Source organism: Centroberyx affinis, unplaced genomic scaffold (assembly GCF_046629955.1).
Source record: "Centroberyx affinis isolate AG114_WGS23_722 - 3 ecotype Tasmania unplaced genomic scaffold, CSIRO-AGI_Caff_v1 ptg004026l_1, whole genome shotgun sequence".
NCBI classification, from domain to species: Eukaryota; Metazoa; Chordata; class Actinopteri; order Beryciformes; family Berycidae; genus Centroberyx; species Centroberyx affinis.
The window spans coordinates 252,794-268,123 of record NW_027281827.1 but is presented as its reverse complement, the minus strand read 5'-3'; the positions used below and the strand labels follow the sequence as shown (position 1 = coordinate 268,123).

The 15,330-nt window shown below is 43.8% G+C and overlaps 1 protein-coding gene across 1 annotated transcript in view; it reads left to right on the top strand.

Annotated features, from left to right (window-relative positions):
- asic4a (acid-sensing (proton-gated) ion channel family member 4a) overlaps positions 1–15,330 on the top strand; it is a 73,951-nt gene that overhangs the window by 19,123 nt on the left and 39,498 nt on the right. The gene's annotated exons all lie outside the window — the stretch shown is intronic.

Here is a 15,330-nt window from a genome sequence, read left to right as displayed (position 1 = left end):
CATCCCACATTCTCCTCATGCCCAGAACTTTAGATCTTTTGATCACCCACCTCGGAGACGTCCGCAGCGGTGATTTACACTCTGTATTTTTTTTTTATCTCGCCGATCATCTGTCGGCGCTCCGTGCACCGGGGCCTGAGATTCTCGCGGCGTATTCCATCTTCCAGATTACGACGGGGTTCACAAGCCCGTACCTCCGCCCACCAGTCAACAGAAGCCTTTGTGGGGCCCGGGGGACGCGGGCTCGGGGCCCCGGCTATCCCGAGATGTTGGTGGGGGTTTAATCCCCGCGCTGTGAGAAATGAGGTTCTCCCGCTCTCCCTCTTGCTCCCCGCAACTTTGATCAAGCCCTAATGTGATTAGGCAGTGACCCTGACATGACTGGCCCAGGAACTTGTAAAAGAAGCCGAGGAGGAGGAGGAGGAGGTGGGGGGAACTATCTGATCTGACCAGTAAACCAGGAAAAGAAAGGATATTATTCTGAAGGTGTCTTTCCTCTGTTGCTGCACCGTCTTTAGGGTAATAAAGGTTTCATGTATTCATTTTACCCCGGCAAAAAATTGCGATCTATAATGACCTGACATTTCTTTTTTAAAACTAGCCAAGAGGCTCATGATTTGAATGTTAACCAGGGTCCTTCTTCACGTCAGGTGTAATGGGAGGAGGAGGCTCCCTTTGCATCCGACAGGATCGAGGCCCCACGTGTGTCTTCATGTCAAGCTATTTTTTTTTTTTTAGACCATGGGCAAAAATGACGGTTCCACACACATCCTATCATCGCAGTTTTGACGTCAGAATTCCTCTTGCCGTCAACCCGGCGATGATGTGTGGGGTGAAACGCAGTGCCTGAACTCCAGGCCAAATGTGTCAGGTCTCGACGCATTCGCCTCACTCTAATGGACTTTATCAGCTTTAGTGCAGAAAGTCATGGAGATTAGAGTGAGAGGGAGTGGATGCTTGATTATTTTTGCATTCTGTTCGGTCCCTCCTCCCCTCCGTGCCGCGCCGGCAGTGGCACCGGAATACTTGAAATGCCTTCTCTGAATCTTGTTTAATGTGGCGTTATACCTCATCTTGAGGTACCTACATTCCCCCTGTACTGACACGGAGGCTGGCCACAGCCCCGTAATCTCCATCAGTAATGAGATCACGATGATTCAAGGCTGTGTTTTCTCCATTTGCTATCCCCCAAGGGTTGTCAAAGTCGTATGTTAAAGGGTAGGTACATGTCAAAGCGTTATTGATTTTTTATTTTTTATTTTTTTTTATCGTTGAAAACGCCGTAGAATTATCGAATGTAGGGGGAAAATATATTCTCGATGTTCGGCTGTTTTTTTTTTCTTAATAACACTAGCTTGAAAATCCAGCTATTGTGTATTCCTCGCTTGTTTTGGCAACCCCAAAAGGGACACAGTCAAAGAAGAGACAGAATGTGAAAGATGTCCTGTACAATTGGCAGTGAAATGGAAAAAAAAAAAGATGCTGCACCACGAGGGATCTGCAGCCATTAGCCTAGAATGAGGGAGCTGGTATAGAATGGAAATAGCTTGATTTACAGACATGATGGTGCGGTGCGCCTAGGAAAAATGTGCTAAATCACTCACGTGTTCGCCTGCATTTGCGGTTTATTTTTGAGGGAACATCCAGAAACGGCCTCAATTAACTAGTCAGGCTTTGACTTCCATTAGTAAGCAGACGCACGCGCGCTAATTGTGTGAGAGATATTCAGAAAGGTGGAGGTGGACCTAATAAGGCAGCACCATTTCCTTCCAACACCTAAGCCCTTATAACTTTTAATGGCCTCTCAAATACCACAGCCGGTATAGAGCGTGGCCTACTTTTACATCAAGTCCAATTTCAATTCAGTTCAAATCTTAAAGGGGCATATGTATGACTTTCATCAACCTCTATCCATGGCCACTAGGAATTGCAATAACGTTGACAGCTCTCTGACTCCGCCCCCTGACCCCATCTCCTCCCACCCCTCCCTTCCCCTTCACATATGGTGGCCTGTAAATACCACAAATAATAAAATCACATTTTGACAGCAGAGACAAGTAAGCTAGTTAATTAGAGCAGAGATCCAACACAAACTCATTGGTCACTGGCATTGATCAACAACCCTATCAACCCCCCACAGATATATTATGGTCATTTTGTGCTAGGTGGCAGTAAAAATCTTACTTATTGCACCTTTAATTGTAACAAAGGGTTTGGTTTGCAGACAGGGTTTTAAAGCTGCGATAGGCAATTTTTTTTTTAGAATCATTTTGGTCATATTTGGTGAAATTCTTTTGACATCCTGACAGCAATCAATAAATCAAATGCTCTGAGAAAAAAAAAACAGTCTCTGTGGCTGTCCCAGGACCTGTCATCAGCCACTCCAAAATCTCAGGGCGCCCGGATCTTAACAACCAATCAGGATAGCTCTTCTGCAAGGAGGCGTCCCCCTGCCTGTCAATCACACACGCATAGACAGTCTAGTCCTGTCTGCCCTGCAAACTGCAGTGAGAAAGCTAATATATCCACAGAGGAGATGACATGAAATAGACAAAATCCAAACTGAATACTGGGACTGGAATAAACTCGTGTGAGGAAGCCAGTTGTTTTCCCCACTGCTCAAGATGTGTTCATCAGGAAGGAGCCATATTCAGGTCGTCTCGCAACGGCAGTAGCTAATCTGTGTGTGACAATTTGTTGTTTTTTTTTGCTGGTGAATATTTCAGTAACAACTAGAGCTGTGTTTTGAGCAAAATATTTGTAATTTAAGTTTGCCCCCGCTGTCATGCACAAGCCTGAGCCTCATTTGCTTACCCCAGCTTTAAATAAAACACATAACACAAGTTAGAATAACACTCATCATTGCAGAATACCAATTTTTACAAAGTCATGCAATCATTTTTGTCCCATAGAGCCCACCAGTTGCAGCGATGTCTTGGTAGGAGAGACACGCAATAAAACAACAACCAATACAGACAACCAAGACAAACAATACATTTTGGTGTACACCGGATATATCACGATGAGATCACGATGATTCAAGGCTGTGTTTTCTCCATTCGCTATCCCCCCAGGGTTGTCAAAGTCGTATGTTAAAGGGTAGGTACATGTCAAAGCGTTATTTTTTTTTTATCGTTGAAAACGCCGTAGAATTATCGAATGTAGGGGGAAAATATATTCTCGATGTTCGGCTGTTTTTTTTTCTTAATAACACTAGCTTGAAAATCCAGCTATTGTGTATTCCTCGCTTGTTTTGGCAACCCCAAAAGGGACACAGTCAAAGAAGAGACAGAATGTGAAAGATGTCCTGTACAATTGGCAGTGAAATGGAAAAAAAAAAAAGATGCTGCGCCACGAGGGATCTGCAGCCATTAGCCTAGAATGAGGGAGCTGGTATAGAATGGAAATAGCTTGATTTACAGACATGATGGTGCGGTGCGCCTAGGAAAAATGTGCTAAATCACTCACGTGTTCGCCTGCATTTGCGGTTTATTTTTGAGGGAACATCCAGAAACGGCCTCAATTAACTAGTCAGGCTTTGACTTCCATTAGTAAGCAGACGCACGCGCGCTATAATGAACCAGGAGCATTCTTAGAGACTATATGAGAAAGATATAGTAGACCAAAGTTAGACTATTTTGTCTCCATCCTTAGTGCTAAGCGCTAGTTGCTGTGGTGTTTCTGCACTGCACTTCCCAGATATCACCTGTCAATCAAACAGTGTGGGCGGGGCTTGGATTTTCTGTTGATGCAGTTTGAGTTTCTGTAGGTGGCGCTCTTTTCTTTGTCTGTTCAGCCATGGCGGCTATCACTGCTCAGAGGATTTTTTCCCAGGAAAGAGCTACCAGACACCAGGTGTTTAGAACAGCAAATATAAAAGCTTTAATGAACTGGCTATAGGTTGAATCACTACTGTGTTATATCAATTGGCCATAAAGAAGAGCAAAATGGACATTTATTTATATGAAAATGTTGCAGATTAAAGGAATATCTACCATTTCTCTCCTTCTGTTTATGGAGTCGAGCATTGCCCCGACAGGCTCAGCCTCTCTCTGATATCTCATGCAACAAGCAACGCAACTAAAACCACACTTAGCATATTCTATTCCCCATATTAAGACAAACAGAATTGATTGAAAGAGAGTTATGGCAACTTCGTTGGTTTGGAATGAATAAACACCGCGGCTTATTGTTCAGAAGATTAATTTGTCAGCCTCGATTTGTCAGCCTCGGTGCATGTTCGTTCTAAGATCACATGGGATCTTAAGCTCACTTCATATGGTATTTGTCATCTCTTTGCCCCGTTCACTCCTCCATCTCCACTCATTTTTGAAACGCGCTGCAGAGAAGTTCTGTCTTCCATTTCCCACCAGAACATTGGCCTCGAAAAGAAAAGACGAGGCAGCTCTTTGTACTCTGCGCAGAATACAAAAAAATATATATATACATCAGCTAAGTAGTTTGCATCCCACACAGAGAACGGACCAGATATTCCCACCTTCTCCTTTCTTGGCCTTTTGTTTCTCCTCTTCTCTATCATCTTTTCCATCACGCACACACACCCGCTGTCCTTTCAGCTGCATTGTAAACTATGTCAACAGAGACCCTGAAGGAGATCTGAGGCAGTGTCCCCCCTGAGGGAAGTCAATCAAAGTCTCCCAGCGGTGAGCTATTTCTCCGGGCCCAGCTGATCATTTTCCCCCTAATATCCCCAGTCCCGGCAGCTCAGAGCCTGATCAATGTTGTTGAAAATAGTGAACTGTCCATTCTGTCTGGGAGCAGCGGGGGGAAGTGAAAAACACACTGAATTGATGACTTTGTAAAGGGAAGCGGGGCTAGACTTGTATTACCCGCGGTCCCCCCCCCCCCCCCCCCCCTCAAAACATGTTCCCGTCTTCCTCATCACAGACGAATTAGCAATTCAAAGCGTGGCCCTGGGGTTGCCAGTGTTTATGTGGATGCCCAGTGTGATGAAGGCTCACATTTGTTTCCTGTCACTGACCTGTCACTCACTTGGCCAATCGGAGCCAAAGGCAACACTCGTTTTGAACCTCAAATACGAGGGGGCGGGGATGGAGGGAGGGGGGGGGGTGGTGACTTCAGCTGTGGCCTAAAAAGAGAGAAGAAGAAGGGCAGAAAGAGAAGGGGGGGGAGAAGAAACGAGGGACGGGAGGAGTGTTTACAAGTTCTCGAACTCTCAAGTGTGAATTTCCCTCCTAAGACACCCCCCCACCCCCCCCCCTACTCCTCCTTAAGCAGACATTATACCATCAAAGCAGGCGTTAAGGCAAGAAGTGCCCTTCACAAAAAGTGGTGAGCTGGCACACTCGGTCTCACTGTAGATTACGTGGGTTTTTTTCTGTTTTAAAACATTATGATATGGGATCAATATTCCTAATTAGCACTTCTAAAGCGCTCCAAAGCAGTCATCAGATTTCGAGATTATATTTTCAACCGCTTGGATCAATTGTCCGTTTGAAGTGTCTTCTTAACAGTAATTCTCTCCGCCGAAGGCTCCTCTGCCTCCTCTGCCTCCCCCGGGGGACACTCGGAGGCTCACCATCGTCTTTCAAAAGAACCTTACAGTAACTTTATGTGTAGTTTCGGGGGGGGGGCCGGAAGATGTGCGCTATGTAGATTAGAGGCAAAGCGCATTACGTCGAAATGGACATTTAATGCTGTACATCACACGGATCCAAAATACCGACAGCAGTGTTCAATTAGATTCAGCGCGAGGAACGCCGGTGGGTCGGTGGAGGCGGAAACGATGCCTTGTCTCACGCAGGTGGTGGTTTTTTATTTTTTATATTCATAGGTGTGCGCTCACTCTTATCTAAGGAATAAATGGTGGTCATTAGGCAGCCATACAAATTCAAAAGATTCATCCTCTCATCTTCAATGAGAGCCAGAAGCTCAGGAAAACTCATTTTTTTGTTTAATGGCACTGCGTATAGATAAATTGGTCGGATGTCACCTAGTCTGATCCTAAATGGAACACGCACTCACTGCAAAAACTGTCATTCATCGCGATCAATTGCACCTTTGATCTGAAAGCATGTGCACAAGTTGGACAGGTGAATATGCAGTTTCATGTTACAGAAACTAAATAAGTCTTTTTGTAGAAGTTTCTCATTTATTGAACTCTACATCTTTTATCGTTTTCTCGTGGAATTATCAACTGATCAGCAAATCGTATTCTACTGAAATAAAGCTAAATGTAATGTAAATGCCATGATCAAAGACTACAGTGTTGTGTGTCTCACACTCTCCTTACACATTGGATTTTATGCATAGGTTTCATCGGCAGGACGAGTTCTTTACGATTACCTCAAAGCCTGAATCTGTGGTCATTTTGAAAAATTGCATGATAAATGAGGGACACTATACGAAGACTGATGGTTTTAATGCATAGCACTTATTGACTTTCACTTCGTGGCCCCTTTTTATATGCACGTGTATATGGATATCTTTCAATAAATATCCACATATAATAAAACAGAATAATGCTTGCTGCGTAAAACCAGTCTAAGCAACGTGTTATTATATCAAACGTTGTTATCCAGCAGCTCGACGTTAAGATGACAGCTCATTGTAGCAGCACAGTCCCATTAAGCTCAGTGGTGATCATGTCAGCTCAGTTTTTATATGTGCTGTTTGTCCATTGCTGACCCTAATTATGTAAATGTAGCATTAATCCTCAGGATCCTGGGGATTGTGAAGCTGAATTAGGGTCAGCCAGAGGTTAATGATGGTCAGAATTATCTGGACGGTTATCAACACACACTTAGAACTTTCTAAAACCCGTATTGGATTTGGCTGCTGTGTAATTATAGCTTGTACATTCAGGCGGATTACTTTAGCCTACCTTGTGGATGGACTGTTTTCTTCACATTTTGATGTTTCTGGATGTAGGCCCAATTTTAACCTGTGCTCTGTGTTGAAATATCAAATGTACGGAGATGGGACGATATGCTTCTCTCATGATACGATTCAATACGCGATATGAGGTTCACGATTCAATACAACCACAATATATACATGTGATAAATGAAAGTTTGATGACAACAAAGCATGACTGTGCAGAATTATGTTTATTTCTGAGCCACAAATCTTTCTAGCGATGGCATTGGCTTGCTACAATACAAACAACAATTTAAAAATGTCATTACAAAGTGCAAATAATGTCATTTTGATGGAGAGATTCTCAGGACTCAGAATAAAAAGCATTGCGATTAATTTTTCTGCCCCACGATACGTATTGTCACATTTTTGTATCGCGTTATATTGAATTTTGATATATCGTTTTTTACTGCCAAACAATCCTTACATTTGGCAAAACGAATCAAAGACCGCAGTATCAAGTCAAAATAACAGACCCGGCCTGACACATTCATTCAAGTTCACCCAACATGAGATTTTTTTTGTTTGTGTTTGCCAGATTTGTCACAATAAGCCCATCATGTCGGACTATTAAATGGTGCAGATCTTAGTGGGCTAAATGTCAAGGCTTTATTGCTATTATTTTGAATATAAAAAAAAACTGCGTCTGAGCTTTTGTTGTGATGTAGCCTAATCAATAAGAGCTTGGGTGGCCACTTTCATTTCATTCATGTGGGTACACTTCCTCAAAACAAAGCACTGAGGAAATTGACTGAAATCAATAGCCAAAACGAAAAAAAAACCCACTGAAGCAAGGTGAAAATGTTTAGAATGCATATTAGACATTTGTGGACAGCTTTTGATTTTAAACATTTAAGAGATCCTGAAGGTTTTAGTGTGCTCTTTATCAGCTAGAACCTTCTACACACACTGTATTTCAGGCGACACTTTGGAAACTATGCACATACACAGCTCCAAATGGCACTGAGAGGTAACAGTTTGAAAGCTGCTTGAACCTCAATAACCAGAAATCATGTGACATGGGTGAGTCTACAGCATCTCAATGAGCGGGGACGGGTGTTGCGGCCCCACTTCGCGATTTAGTCCGATAAGACGGGGCGTACGTCTACATAAAAGTCTTGCCTGTAGCTTCCAGTATAGGAATTGGACATGCTGCTTGTATCTAGGTTTCTAATAAGCATAGAAATGTAATAGGGAAAATCCATCTCCCAGGCCTTAAAGATCTGATTGTACCGACACTTTTTTCCTGTGTGGTCCTTTTCTGGTTGAGGCAGAAAATCAAGAACGAGGGGCGAGGAAGCAGAACAGTTGCCTGCTTGTGAGCTCAATAAGGAGATCGGGGGTGGGTGGGGGGGGTGGGGGGGGGGGACCTGACAAGAAGGGGTTTAGCTTAATTAATAATGTGTCATGGCTTCACTGGCATACATGTAGTATTAGATGCCCTACGGCTCTCATCAGGGCTAACATGACAGCGGCACTAGCCCGTGACTCGGCATAAACAGTATCTAAGGAGGAGCGCACGGGGGCCCAGGGGTGCACTTGATTCGATCATCAACATAATGAGGTAATTTTAAACAGATTGCCACCGAGACAGATAATAGGCACATCATCAATGCGGTGGCCTGACCTTTACTAACAAAGCATAGAGCTGTGTCTTGATGTTCCGGCTCACAGGGCAGCAGAGCCTTAAGGTTTCGTATCAAGTGATATAATTTCCTTTGGTCTCGGTTTGCTCTTTGGAAAACTATGTGAACTAATATGGATATGTTAATGAATCGGTGCTCGGTCTCTTAAAGGTCCCATATTCCATGTAAGATTATTCAGTTGTCATGATTTTGTTTTCAAATCTAAGAAACATTTTCTCCATGACGTTTTGTTAAAGAGATATTTGTTGGATGAATTTGAAGACTAAATCGAGACTAGTCACAGTGCTGGACCCTGATTGGCCGACAATACAATACATCTCCTGTGGGGAAGGAGGCAGAGCGACTTTACTGATTGAAAGGATGTTAGCAATTATTTAGTGAGGGGAGCCAATCAAGGCCAAGTCCAGTTGTGATTGCGTTGATTTGAGTTAGTCTTTAAAGATGATGGGTTTTTGAAAAGGCAATGATTTTAAATTTAAGCACTCAAAAAAGCTCATTTTAACAATGTCTACATTAAATATCTTTGACCACATACAGTACTGTGCAAAAGTCTTAAGAGTTTTTATATAAATTGTGTCTTTGATGTTTATTCATTTTTTTCCGCATCAGTGTGTCGGTGGACTACTAATTATTTTTGAAAGCATCTTCGCTTTATTTTTTTCTTTTACATGTGCCTAAGACTTTTGCACGGTACCGTATGTATATAAATAGAGAGGAAAAAAAAGAATTTCTAAAAGAGTGCCCCTTTAAAATGTTTCATTTTCTCATCTAGACGCTGTATTGTATTTTTTGGGGGATTTATACTGGGTTTAACTCAAATGCTCCCATATCCAACGTAGGCTTACTGTGTGGTTTTGTATGACCTGGAAAGGATCCACCCTGGATTGAAACTTCACCGCATTATATGGTGGAACTGGCTGTGCTGGCCCATATATTTCCTCATACAAATCGACAGCCTCAAATAGAAACTCTGTCCTGACTGATGTTCTCATCCTGTCATGCTGCACTATAAGAGCTGTACTCTATCTCTGGTCAGTGAAAAATCATAGAGTGCTTTTGCGGAGATATGCAACCTTGTATGCACTGTCAAGTCTCAGCAGGGCTTAGACCCAACCGCTGGAGTGGCTTTCATTTTCAGAACCCAAGTGATTTTTTAGGTTTTATTTTCTCTCTCTTTTATATATTTTTTTTTTACCTTGTCTGCCCTGTATTCCCTTTTGCTGCTGAGAACACACGGCTTTGACAACCTTTTTATACCTGTGTTTTTAAGAACAAGATCAACACATTGTACATCCGTCTGAACAACTGAGGCAACGCAGGTTAACAAATAAGACAACTGAAGTACAACTGAAAATTGATCTGCCAGTCAAATAGCTGTGTGGTTCATTGGCTCTTACCGTTCCCAGCATTGACTTAGACCTTTGAGGGAAAAAAAAAAAACATCCGGCGCAAGAGAGCGTTGCGTCATCTTGTAAACCAATTTTCAAAATACTGAACATAACAAATGTATGTACCGGCGACACAATTCAATCGCACAGCATGGATCATCGGTTACTAGGATGCTTGTCTGTGACGTCCCAGTCGTTAGTCATCGTGGATAAATCCTCACTGTTTGCTACAAAGGTGGAGAGATGGACCACGGCGGTCTGCGCAAGCATCTATTTTCCATGGGGGTTTTTTTTTTTTTTTTTCCTGCTCGGTCACCCTCGTCACCCACATAATTATTCAATTATAGCCTACCTTTTATGCCCGAGTAAACCTTTTTAGCATTAGACTGAAATGTGCTTTCAGATTCGGACGGATCATTCTACCCTTCTCTCTGTTTTTACAGCACCTGCATGTCCAGTTTAATATGATTTGTGAGTAAAAATTTGCATATAACAGTGAGCATGCCTAACCTAAACCCTACACTTTCAAAGCATCACGTATGGACATTGCTTATATTTGCTGTGGTCTGCTCTAATGGATTATCCCAAATTTATTATCAGCCGCATGGGCTGGAAAAACAAATTTTATTTTTTTTTGGTGGGGGGGGGGGGGGGGGGTGATGTTTTTCAAATAAATGTGTTTCTTAGATTAATGTCTCCCCCTCCTCTCAGTCCGTGTCGGCAGTACAGTAGATCACATCACCGGGGCGAAGCGCCGCAGATTAAAAATGTCAATTTCAAACGTCACACCGCGCTCTGTGATATACAGCCTCGGGATTGGGGAACGCACACGGGAGCCTGAACAAGCACTCTTTCGCTCGGGCTCCACGGCGAACAGGCTCCAACTCCGGCCACATTCACTCACACACACACACACACACACACACACACACACCTAGGGACGTGACTGTCTCGACTCCCCCCCCCCTGACACGGGCTATACACTCTAATCTCCTGCAGGGCTTCAGCCGGCGTGCCGCGTGCGCTCCGGCCTGAGTGATGTCTCCCCGTCCCTCTGCCTCCCTGAGCCCGCACCGGCCTTTGACTCGTTTTACTCAGATCAAAAGATGCGACGGCGAAAGTCGGGGGGGGGGGGGCGGATCAAGTGGCCGGCCGCGTCGAGGCGTAACTAGTGTCAGCGTGATGAAGGTGAGGGCGGTAATGCTGTATTATCTCTCTGCCACATTGTTTAGGTGGATACAAGAGTGAGGGGGGGGGAAGGGGGGGGAGCAGGTGTGATGAATGTGTGGCACAGACACAGACACACATTTCTACCTGTCTCTACCTGTCTGTGGAGAAAGGAGGAGGGGGGGGGCTCTATTTAGCTGGGGGGTGAGGAGGAGGAGGGGCGGGGGGGGGGTGTAGCTATCCAATCTGCAGATGTTTGCCGGTTGACGGGGCGGAAGCATCGAACGGACGTGGCGCTGTTTGGCCCCGGGGAGATTTCCGTCTGACACCGCCGGGGGGGAGGAGAGACGGGGAGCGGGGAGGGGGGGGAGGTCAGCGCAGGACAGGCAGGTGTCACCTGATGCATTGTGGGTTAACCGGCTCGGAATGACGCGTCGCACAACAGAGACCTCGGTGCAGACAGGGCCGAACGCTGCTCCGGTCGATCCTCTTCTGAACCAGATGATTCCAACAAAGCAGTTTAATGACTTTATTATATTGGGATTTAGTCAACAATAGAGTCATGTAAAACTTAATTTAACCTCGCTCTTGAGAGCAAAACACTAAAATTTCCATTGCTCATCAATAGGAAATACGCATTTCTGTATTTTGTATCATTCATCATTTATCATCACGTTGTGTGTTTTTGGCATACACAATAATCAGCAGTTAATTACTTCCCACCTCTAGCATGCAGCCACCAAGGTGGATTCTAATGTGAAACGAGCACAAGGTGAGAAAAAGGAGATCGAATTATGTCGGTGTCAGATTTCAAAGAGAGGATCTGGTTTAAACATGTAAAATAATTATAATATAGCACAATGACCTTTTCCCTGACCCTTTTTAAAGGGTGCTCTGCTGACAGGCTCTAATTAACATTAGCCTCCAGCAGCTGGAGTCTTCTGGGAGGCTGAGAACAATCCTGGCCCGGCTGTAGTCCTGTAAAACACAGCAAAAGGCCATCGGTTCATCTGTTCACACCCCACTCCTCCACCACCCCCCCCCCCCCCCCCCCCCACCTTCTCCTCTCCCACTCTGGTGCAAAAAAAAAAAAAAACAAGCTGGACAGCTGCTCATACATGCTGCTATAGGAGAGTCACCCGATATTTTTCACATTTACCCTTTTTCTCCATATTGACAGTTATGTGTCTGACTGACAGCGAGCATGTAATGACATGCAGGAGGAGGTGGAGGAGGAGGAGTTTGACGTCGGCCCACACAAACACAGCCTTTTCACAATATATTATAGCACAGTGAAAATTCATATTAAAACAGCTTTGCAGGGGTGGGAAGAGTGCTAAGACATTCTGCTCCAGTAGAAGTAGGGATATGTTGCTGATATTTTACTTAAGTAGTAGCAGTAGTAGCAGTAGCAGTAGTATAAAATGACTGACTTTAGTCACTCAGGAAAAAGCTACTCAATTACAGTAACATGAGTAAATGTAATTAGTTACTTCCAACCTTGCAGCTTTGGAAACTGTTTTGAACTGATATCAGAAAGATATCTAGATCATTATTTCACAAGACTGGTAACATCTATTCAACAACAAAATGTTTACTGGGCTTTTTTTTTTTCTTCTTTTTTTTTGGCAATACTTAGCATGGATAATTTACAGCCAATAAAATCAACCCAGAGGTTGCCGTGTATGAACAGGTCCTCTGATCTATGTTCATATTTTGCAGCCAAGGTTAAAACATTTTCACAACTCCTCAAGGAACGCGGCACCCCCCCCCCCCCTCACCCTCCAAGATAGATCCAGTTAGTGTGGGAATATCCGCTAAAGACGATCCCCCATACCTTAAACGATTTGTGTAGCACAGACAAGCGCTCCCTCCTCGCCTGCCATTTTTCACAGTAAAATCAATCAGCTGCGTCAGGGGGGCTCATTTTCATCATCACTTCATTGACTTTCTCCCCAGCCAAATTTCCTTTACAGCACATCTACTGATACTGCTGGAGGCCAGGGAGATCATAGTGCGTCTTAATGAGCTTGTGTGTGTGTGTGTGTGTTTTTTTCCTTTTTGGGTTCTAGAAAATAGCCTTGTTAGCTGACATTTAAGTGAAAGGCGCTTCACATGTTGCTGACAAAAGCGCTGACCTATAATGCTCCGGCTGGCTGAAGCACGCATGTTTTTGCCTTGATCTCGGAAGCTTTGAGGCGCGATCATCTAGCATCGCCCAGGTGAGATAGAGGCGCCCCCCACCCCCCCACCCCCCCGCTGGGGTTTTATGTTGATATAGCAAATTTCTGTTTTTTAGGGTCGCTTGTGATGGTCTTGCTCACGGCAGGATGGAGAAAGGATGAAAAAAAAGTCTTGCTTGCTTTTCTTGGTTTGTGTTTATATAGTAGGTTAGAGTCAAAGTTGTAGCCAATATTTATGTTTTCTTTTTTGTACATTCAGATGGATCTTGAGCCTATAAATACTACGCCATACAATTACATATCATGCATATTACTTACTAGGGTTAGACCGATATATGAGGCCGATATTGATCTTTTATTAAATATCAGATATCAGCCAGTCATGTCGCCCACCTCTGATATGATGGAGGTTCCTCCCTGACCACAGCTACAGAAAAACAGTCTGCAAAACCTGACATGACATTCCTCATTTAAAAGCCTAATGTATCCCAGAGTTCCCTATCATTGAATAGGTGTGGAGGGTCACCCTGCCTTAGAGCTAGTAACACTAAAAGAATTTTAGCCTGGGTATCAGTGGAGAGTTTTAGTGTCCTATGATGGTCTAAATGCTGATTCAGAGGCTTTTCCACGCTGAAGAGAATACAATTCTGAGCGAAACACTGAATATTTGTCATTTTTTGGGCAAGAAAATATCCATAAGTCAAATTCAAAAACTTAATAGAGTAATAATATTGGTATCGGCATGGGCCTTCAAAAGCCCATACTGGTCAAATCTTATCAAATAAGCAGCACAGAGCAGGGACTAAACTCACTGATAATGTAATAACTTCCAGATAACTTGTGAAAATGCTATAAATGCTATAAAATGTCCCTCTAAATGGGTCAACACTGTATTACTTCAATAATAATGTAGTAACTTGATTTTTTTTACATTCTTCTTAATCTTATGAGTTATTACATTATTAGTCAGTATCATTATTTCACGATCAATTACAAATATGTTACAGCCCTTACGTGGTAATAAACACCGGTTAATGTAATAATGTGATGTTAACATACCAGAGTTTATTACATTTATTATAAAATTTGTACAAGTTATTACATTATCTGTCACTTCTTACATTATCAGGCAGAAGTTTTATCGAGATTTGTCTCGGGTAACGTAAACACCAGGTTACATCCTGTGCATCGATCCCACTTATACCCAACTCACAATGCATAATACAGTCCTGTTTGTCTGTTGCCATGGAGACTATGGTTAGGGGGGAAAGTATTTTCGATCATCTGTGATGGAGAGAGACGTTTGACCGTGCTGCAGCTCTGATGACTTTTGTATTGTAATGTTAGTGTGTGGGCTAATTACGCTAAGCGCCCCCCCTCCACTCGGACGATTACTCTGACAACACAGGCTGGGCTTTGCCTCGCCTCGGCTTGGAAGAAGCACAGGCATCCCCTTAAAATGCGACAAACTCTCCAGGGGAAGGGAGGAGGGAGGGAGGGGGGAGGGAGTCGGGGGACTGTGTTTGTCTAATAAACCCCCCTATCTTAACTCAGCTCCGTCCGTGTCCTCGTCGAAGTCTCCGTGGCTTTTTGGACGCTGACCTTATTCCCAGGATGTGTGATGTGATCCAACGTGACATTCAAGTACGTCCCCTGGACCGCCGGCTGGCTCTTAGCGCCGTGTGCCATCAGAAAAGGCCTGGCTCTCTGGCTCTCTGGCTCTCTGGCTCTCTGGCTCCCCTCTGCTATCCAGGGGGGGACTGAAGCGACGGTCCCTTGTTTTCCAAATGAGCCTGAGGTTCCCACTGAGGCAGCGAGAGCTCCCACTCGGTCAGGCAGTACCGTGGAAGAGTGTGAAAGACAGTCACCGAGGAGCAATGTTGGGCTAGTTACTCGGAAAATGTAACAAATTACTCTTTACTTTTTAAAGTAAGTACCTTATTTAAAAAGAAATCACATGACTTACTAATTACTCGACAGGAGCAGTAATTTCCGTTTCGTTGGCAGTAGATGCTCCTTGTTTTTCACTGAGTTTCACATTGCTGT